General features: G+C 35.2%; 1 pseudogene; it reads right to left on the bottom strand.

The window, feature by feature from the left end:
• Positions 1 to 321: 321 nt before the first annotated feature.
• On the bottom strand, positions 322 to 6,145 carry LOC103949771 (annotated as a pseudogene).
• Between the last annotated feature and the right edge of the window lie 2,886 nt (positions 6,146 to 9,031).

The following is a 9,031-nucleotide window of genomic DNA, read 5'->3' on the forward strand; positions in this document are numbered from 1 at the left end:
AGAGAGCAGTTGCTAAGATAATTCAAATCCAAGAGTATCAAGCAACAGTCTTGGCCTTAACAGCTTTTGGGGCCCTTTTCTTATTGCTGGGACGGCTTCAGTTCTATCTCTCATCATATTTTTAGGTTCTTTTCTATATAAAAATAGGCGTGTCTTGAATGGTGATTCAAGAGTTTCTACTTGGAGAAGGATTAGGGTCACGCTCGAAACTTTTTATGGCAAAAATATGAGCTCTCGTACTTTCAAAAGCTCAACAATAAGATGGAACCGCTGGTGTTCAGGATGAAGCCAAAACCTCACCAGATAACTGGCCTGAAAGTCCATTCAGCTATTTGAACGACAGAGTTAAGGACTTCGTATTATTCGAGTGGCAACAAACACCATGGTCATGCGTCTCTGGATATATGGTTTTTTGGGTGGAATTTGTGGCGTCAGCCTATAGGGTTTTATCATTTTTATGATTTCTTCTCCACCAGAATGTGAGAGATTACCTTAGTTCTAGGACCGCCTGTGAAACATCACATAACAGAGGAGAACGCTTTGGAAACACCTGTTGGAAATTCAAATAAAAACAGGTTGTAAAAGGTTGCTGCTAGTTGTTAGTTTCTTTACAGGTTGTATCCACACATGCTGCAACTACAAAGTCTAAAGTTTCCTCCATGTGCTAGCTGAAATGGTGATGAAAGACAGCAAGTGTGCTGCCATGTGATGTGCTAGCAGGAAGACAGCAGTGTTTCTCCATGTGTTAGCCGAAAGGAAGGTATTACAACCTGCCATGATGCAATGCATGTGTATGCCAACTATCAAAGTTGCTGCATGTGTTTGAAAGGGTGTAAAGATGTGGAACACCATCATTCATTATATGTATTGTTGGATTGTTTATTTTTTCTGTTTTTGTATAAATAGGCCATCTTGCTAAGCCTTAGATAATATCATCCAAATCCCATTTCCATTCTCATTTTCAGCTTGTAAGCTTTAAGAGTTGTAAACTCTTCTAATATTTCAAAGTGTTTGTTATCACCAAGCTTGCTACTTCTTTCATATATCAAAGTCCAAGTGTTTTACCAAAGCTTGTTGCTTCCCTCATTTCTCTATTTCTTTGTCCAATTTTATTGAGAGTGGAAGTGAGAGGTGTGATAGAGTTTGTAAACTTATCACCCACATATTTTGGTATTGAGTTAGTAAACTCTTGTGAATACCAACAACACCTGCAAATTAAGTCATATCAAAGAAGTCATTTTCTTGCCTCCATGTGCGTGCTGTTTGTATATATATAAAAGGAGAGAAAGATCTTACAAAGCCAAAGCCATCAGTCTTGAAGATTGGACCAATCATCGTATATTTGGAACAATACTTTGCAACAAAAAGCTTCATGTTGGGGGTTTCATCAATAACAGCAGCAATGCCACCCTTTCCACTCCCTTTGGAAAGTGCTTCATCAGATTCTTCCATGGAATTAACAGCCTGAAGCTTTGACTCTTCAAAACCGATTTCTTTCAGGAGTTCGTAAACAAAAGAACCATTCATGTAACCAACATGAACTCCACTTTTTAAAAGATCCTTTACCTGGGTGATTGGTTGGAGCTGTTGGACTGTTAATAGTGATGCTAAATTAGCTGTGTAACTTTGTGTGAGTACTAGCACAACAAATACCCATATAATCATCAAGAATCTGGCCAAGTTGCTGACAACTTTCTCCCCTGCAAAAAGTATAACAAATGTGTCAACCTAGGCATAGGTTGAGGGAAGAAATTTTAACAGTCAAAATATTTGGAATTCATAAACTGAAACTAGGAAGTGGTGATGGAGTATTACTATGTGAAAAAACCATGGTGGAGAAGGAGAACCAGAAGCTTGTGCCAATTTGATGCGAGGGAGGGCCACAGAATCTTCATTAATTCGATGTTCAAGCACCCAAATGACAAAACCAATGAAGATGAAGAAACAAAGAGTTGTAAGCCATAGGTCCCATGTCAAAGGCTTCAGGAAAACCCATGCGTTTTTGCTCCTCGTATCTCTGATTAGCACAACCATCACTACACCAGATTCTGTGTATGGCATTGTGAAGTCCGCAAACAAGGATCTATTCGCTCTAATTGTTATATCTCCCACCACAGCATCAAATTTCTGTCCAGCAAACGATAAATGATCAAATCAGTTAACAAATATGAGAACAACGCCAATCAGTTATACTTGAGTTAAAGACAGAATTTTAAATCAAGGAACAGTATATAATGGATGAAATCTTGACTGAAATCAGTTATACCAGCATTTATAATGCCGATTAAATTTTACCTCGAGATTTACTTCATAGACCAAATCGTTGTAACTGCCAGCGCTGGTCCCATCAGGGTTTTCATAGGGAATGAATTCATAAGGAAGATCATATGGCAGTACACCCAGTACAGCCTTAAAGACATCAATACTGAACCCGATGACTTCCGTTGTGTTAGTGCCAGGATTCTTACTTACGTTAACAAATTCTGTATAACCAACCTTCACAGGAACACCAATTCTCAACTTCTTGCCTTTTATTGGGATCTCCCATCCCCTTGGAACAGATCGAGAAACTCCTGGCCATATAATCGGTCCAAAATTGCACTTCTTCGAAATTGAAAGTGTACTTGTGTTTGTTGAATTCAATGTTTTCACCATTCCACTTTCCGGTGTCCAAAATGCAATTGTTCTTACCCTATCAACATTTACGTTGACTATTTTAAAAGTTGATGATTGAAGTCGCCCATCGACAAGACTAAAGTCTCCAGCTATGCCCTTGAATCTAGTAGTTGATAATGCTCGGGCAAGTTTAAGACCATGTTGAGAGACCTTGAAAGCTTCAAGATCTGTTGAGTTGAAGGAATCATTCATCTTTCGGAAACCAAAACTTGTATTCATCCCAACCTCTTCAATAGCCAAGGCTAGTGCAAATGCTGCATCATAAGCCCGAAGTGCAAAAGCATCACAATCCACACCAATCACATTCATGGTCGGATTGTTTTGCTGGAATTGCCTTCTCCACCGTATTTTGAATTTGTTAAGCTCCACTGTTTTTGGAACATCTGTTTCCACACCTAATACACCTTGCATTGCATTTTGGAGGATAGGACTGATTGACCATAAACGATTTCCTACCCCATTCGTTATGATCCAAACATAGCCTTCACTCATCATTCCAATCTCTTTTGCCTTGGAAAATAGTCTAGAGGAGAGATTAGGCATCATGTGCACAATGAAGACTCTCGTTTGCTTAGTCATTAACATGTGAAGCTCGTTACCAATTTGATCATCATTGGCTGATGGGGGAATCGCAGTACGATAGGGAACCTGAGCATGCACCTCTTGTAGTGCATCAATTAAAGAGGGTATAATTCCCTCCCCATACATATCGTCCACATAAATTGGCACAACTTGTCTCCATCGATAATATTTGACAAGATCTCTTATGGCTTTCACTTGGTGAAAGTCGCTTTGTGTAATTCGGAAGAAGTAAGGGCTTTGGAGCGAAGTAAGAGAGAGGCTTGTTGCAGAAAATGATAAAATTGGGACATGAGCTTGGTTTGCAAGATTAACAACGAAGCTTGCCTGCATTGATGTTTCTGGCCCTAGGATTGCTTGCACTTCTACATTTTTAATCAGATCCAGAGCTGTGTTCCATTGGAAAAAAAGAATGTTCAAAATTGTGATTGATTAATTTGATAAGATTAAAAGACCTTAGTTTTAATTGATTTTTTTTTTGCATATGCTATCTTTATAGAGCTATTTTTACTATGAATGCTTCTGATCACAAAGATGAAGTTCTATGAATCGCCAATGAATAATTTTGAGTAGGATTATTTTTCATAAGTTGTTACTACTATTCAAACATTTAGTTTTCTTGTCATTTGAATCTCTAGGTTCTAGTGCAAGCTTTCTTAAATTTTACATAACAACAGGTAATCCAAAAAAATCAACCGCACACTCATGTACGAGCTTCAAGATTTTGATTAATACATGGTCCTTTTTCTTTTTTTTTTTGGAACAAAACTCAAGATTTGACTTAAAACAGATTTTTAGACTAAAGGGAAATTATTTCTGTTTATAAATTACAGAGAAATGATTTCTACATGCCTTTCTTCTCTGCACACCATTGTTTGTTTATGGTCTTTAAATTAAATAAATGAGAGAAAAACCAAGGAATACAATAAATATGAGTGCGGAAAAGGAGAAAAGCTATCGTGCAAAAATCATTTTCCTTGAATGAATTGTATGACCCGATATGTGTATATATATAAAGCTAAGACAATCTCTAACCCTCAGGGATAAAACTTGAAAATTTAAGCCAAAAAATTTTAAGCCATAACCCAAAAACTGTTTTTCTCCCCCAATGGTTATGGCTTAAAATTTTAGACCGAGATTATTAAATAATGGTTAATTTTTTTTTTTGCTAACTTTTTTGAAAATAAAATTTATGTAGATTATCCTAATTTATTTTTATGAACATTTTTATCTAAAAATATTTAAATTCCGATAAGTAATTAAAAATCATACAAATACATATGTATTTATAAATTTTTAAATGAAATTTGATTTAAATATTTTTTTTTAAAATTTTTTTAGATGTTAGATTTAATTTTGGACCGTCAATTTTTTTTTATTTTTAACTGTTATATTTGATCTAATTTGATCACAGTTGTTGATTATAAGTAAAAACCCCAAAAAATGTTTGAAATACGATAGTTTGGTGGGTTCAGAATAATTTAAGCCAGACTTAATTTATGGAGGAAATTTAGCCCAAAGATATATATTCTCCCAGGGCTTATTTTAGTTTTGGAGATGGGGAGGGGGTTTTAAAGCTTATATTTTAAGTTTTATCTCATGGGTTGGAGATGATCTAAAGCATTCCTTACAACTAGTAATTCTTGCTAACAAGTACAAACTCTCATGTCAGAGAGAGAACCTCGTCCTATACAGGTTTTTGACTAAAAGGAAACGATTTCTACATGTCTTTACTTCTTTGTACACCCCTATTTGTTTATGACTTTTTTTTTTTTTGAGAAAGATTTGTTTATGACTTTTAAATTAGATAAATAAGAGGAGAATCTAGGGACATATATAATAAATAAGAGTGTGTAGAAGAAGAAAAAGTATTGTGCACAAATCATTTTCCTTGACTGAGTTATGTGACATGGTCATATATATATGGTTAGGATCTGAGGACACACATTTTTTACACACATTTTGATACACTTTTTTATGGAGTATACTCCGTAATGTATTTCAACGATCTGAGTCGTCTATATTTTAGGTCTTCTCTAAAAGGTGATCACGTCTATCAAAAATCACCCAAATCCAAAACTATAACACTGTTGCATTAAATTTAGAGGTTCTTTGTAGAACCATATTTGTTTATTTTCTTTACTACAAATGAATGTCTTAATAGTTTTAGATTTGTCTAATATGATTTATGAATGATGTTTTAAAATATAGACAGTTCAAATTGTTGAAATACATTATGAAGTGGGCCCTATAATGTGGGTGTCAAAATGTGTATCACAATCATGTGAGCCTAAGGACCAAAAAATCTAGGCCTTTGGTTTGTGTAAATGAGAAATCGAAGTGTTTGGTTTGTGTGAGGTAGACCAGCAGAATGAGTTAATAGGAACTGCCGAATTCAATTTGAGTAGTCCAAATTGTCTGCTCCTTAGGCTCTGGACAGTAAGGTCTGGATTGATCTCTGTCCAATCCTATATATATGTATGTATATATGTATATAAAGGTAAAGCATTCCGTAACTAGTAATACTTGCTAACTAGCTAGTTCAAAATCTCATGTTAGAGAGAGAGAGAGAGAGAGAGAGAGAGAGAGAGAGAGAGAGAGAGAGAGAGAGAGAGAGAGAACCTGCAGCAGCTGCACCAACAATATTTTCCTTGGAGTTCCTAGTTTTCAAGAAGAGCCTGGTCCTGTAGTGAGCATGAGATGCATAGAAGTCGTCCAGAGCCATTTTGATGCAACTCAAATAAACCTTCCCACTCGGCGTATCAAGGTCGACAACAACTCCCACATTCACCGGGATCCTTGTGTTTCCGGCTGCAGTCACGGCCACATCGAAAATCCATGACAAGAGAAAGCAGAAAGAGAAAAAAAGTCTCCAGCTGATGGCACTCATGTTAACTCGAATGCGAGCTTTTCTAGTTGCAAGCAACTCTATCTTGAAGATGAAACATATACATACATACATACATACATACATACATACATATATATAATATAAATATAATACGTAAAAGAATAACAAGAAGAAAATTAAGGATGGTTGGGTACGTACTGAATTATTGTTTATCATGTCGAGATGTTGATATCTAATTTTTATATGCGGTAGGTAGATGTGAAATGAAAGCCCCTGCGGGAGAATTCAAAACTCCAAAGACAACTAAATGAATTAATTCGGAATTTCTTCGCTTAATGTAACTATTAAGGATTACTAAAAAAAAAATCATACGATGAATTAACAATGTATAACAACCTAGCTATTGACCTGGTGTGCCATTAATGTATATTATATGGTTGACAACAGTGAATATTGTCCCTCCTACTCACTACTATTGTTTTTTTTTTTCATGTAATTAAATGCAAAAATGGCAATTATATATTCTTTATTAAATAACATATGCAATGATATCGATTTATAATACATCTCGGCCAATAAAGAATTAGCGGAAGAAAGTTGGGGTTTCACCCTAAAATCGATTGATAATATGGAGAGTGACCCAATTTCTTATAAGCCCTTGCAAGATCCTTGTTCATATCAACGTGAGATTCATTCTCAACACTCTTCTTCACGTGTGGCGAATTTTCAAGTCTAACACGTGGGTAATGCAAATCGGGTGACGTGGATCACGTGTGACCATTGAGTTTCACACATATGGGACAACTTGCTTTGATACCATGAAGAAAGTTGGGGATCCACCATAACCCAATTGACAATATGGGAGATGGCCCAATTTCTTAAAAGTTCTTATAAGGTCCCTCTTCCCATCAATGTGAAATTCATTATCAACATCGGGGCATCCCTTACATAGCCACACTACACACACACGCGCACACACACACACACACACACATATATATATATATATATATATATATATATATGAAGCTTTTAAGGGAAGGGATCCCCATTTTTCAAAAAAAATGGGGACATCCTCTTAACCGTTAAATTTGGTTTTAATGAAATTCTGTGGTTGAGATTCTGGGGCCTGTGATTTAATCTTAGCCACATAATTTCATTAAAGTCAAATCTACTGGTCAAGAGGGTGTCCCCATTTGTTTTGAAAAATGGGGATCCTTGCCCTTAAATGGCCTGTATACACACACACGCACGCACGCACGCACGCGCGCGCACACACACACACACATATTGACTTTTGACCTCTAATAGAGACAATGAGACTCACATGTTTATCAATTCTAGAACAAATTGACTGCACATACATGATTGGTCAGAAGGATTATGCTAGGGAGACCAATTTTTTTAACTAAATGTGCAAACAGAGGCAGCATTGAAGGGGAGCGAAAGGTGCAATCGCACAAGGCTCCAAAATTTGAAGGGCCCCCAAAATTTTTTTGATATCTTATATTTATATGTAATAATGTTATTTATTAAAAATATACTTTTATTAGCACTTTAAAATCTTATAGTGTACTTTTTGTAAGTGTAATTTGTTTCTTTCTAAATGTAAAAATTTGAAGTTCACAATGAGATGGTAGGAGTGCCAATAACACCACCTTAAAAAACATTTTTCTTTTCAATTTTATTATATAATAATACTATATATTCAAGTGAAACTTTAAAGTTACAGTTTTTTAAGCTTTTTTTTTTCTTTATTTGGTTGCTTAAGATTGAACTGTTTTTGATTATTTAGTGAATGTTATGTCTGTAACTCTTTTTACTTATTTAATGACATTTGTAAACTTACAATCAGAATCAGTGAGTCCTAAATGTTGTTTTGATTTAAGTTATTATTTTCTAGTACCAAGATATTGTCCGACTTTTTGAAAAATAAAAACTATCTTAAAAATGAGCCATTTTGTAAATTTCGCACAGAACCCCCAAAATCTGAGAGACGACCCTATGTGCAAACCAAATGACGTGGTTATTGATGATTGGATTATTACTTAAGCATTGATTAACATGCTTATCTTTTATTGGTGACATATCATTTGGTTTGCAAATTTGATTTAAAATTTTGGTCTCCCTAACATTACACTTGGTTAGAATGATACAAATACTAGAAGTACTCTAAAGTCTTCCGTACATTGCAATTATCCTCCTATAGATTTGATTAATTAAATAAGCTCACAAATCAAAATGTTGAACTCTCACAAGAATTATTGATAAATTACTAGAAGAATATGAAACACCTGAAAACAATCAAAGGACTTTAAACCTTCGTAAAGCTGGAGTCAGATTCAGAAATTTGGATTCTGCAATGAAGTGAGCCCGCCACCGCAAATGGCACATGAGAAATTTGGAGAGCTGAAATTGATCTCTCAAACCACCATGGATTGGATTGAATATTGTGCATGCAATTTTCCACCTTTTCTTGATTGATGAATTTATATTTGCAAAATTATAACACCTAAGATTAAGGCCAAAAGCCTCACACGCCCACGATGAATGAGGACTTTGACAAAAGAATCTCCGATGCCAAAGTTAGAATTCTGTAAAGAATGTGTTTGAGTGTTTGTGGGAAGCAAAAAGCCTTTTTAGGGGTAGCTAAAGCTTCTTGAATTTCGGAGATAAATGAAGTATTTTATAGGAGAAAATGAGGAGATGGGCTGACCCTATAGGGTTTAGGGGTGGCCGGCCCTAAGTGGTATTTTGGGCAGAATATTCTAATATATTTGTGTAAATAAATATATTAGAATAATTAGGTAAATATCCTAAATAAATGGAATTAAGATAACTTACTTAAAAGAGGTATTCTCTGATTAGAAATGTATTTATGATAAAAATAAAAGATTATTCTATCATAAATACCTTTGACATTTC

Source organism: the organism of the source record quoted next, unplaced genomic scaffold, assembly GCF_019419815.1.
Source record: "Pyrus x bretschneideri cultivar Hongxiangsu unplaced genomic scaffold, Pyrus_bretschneideri_v1 Contig28, whole genome shotgun sequence".
Lineage (NCBI taxonomy): Eukaryota > Viridiplantae > Streptophyta > Magnoliopsida > Rosales > Rosaceae > Pyrus > Pyrus x bretschneideri.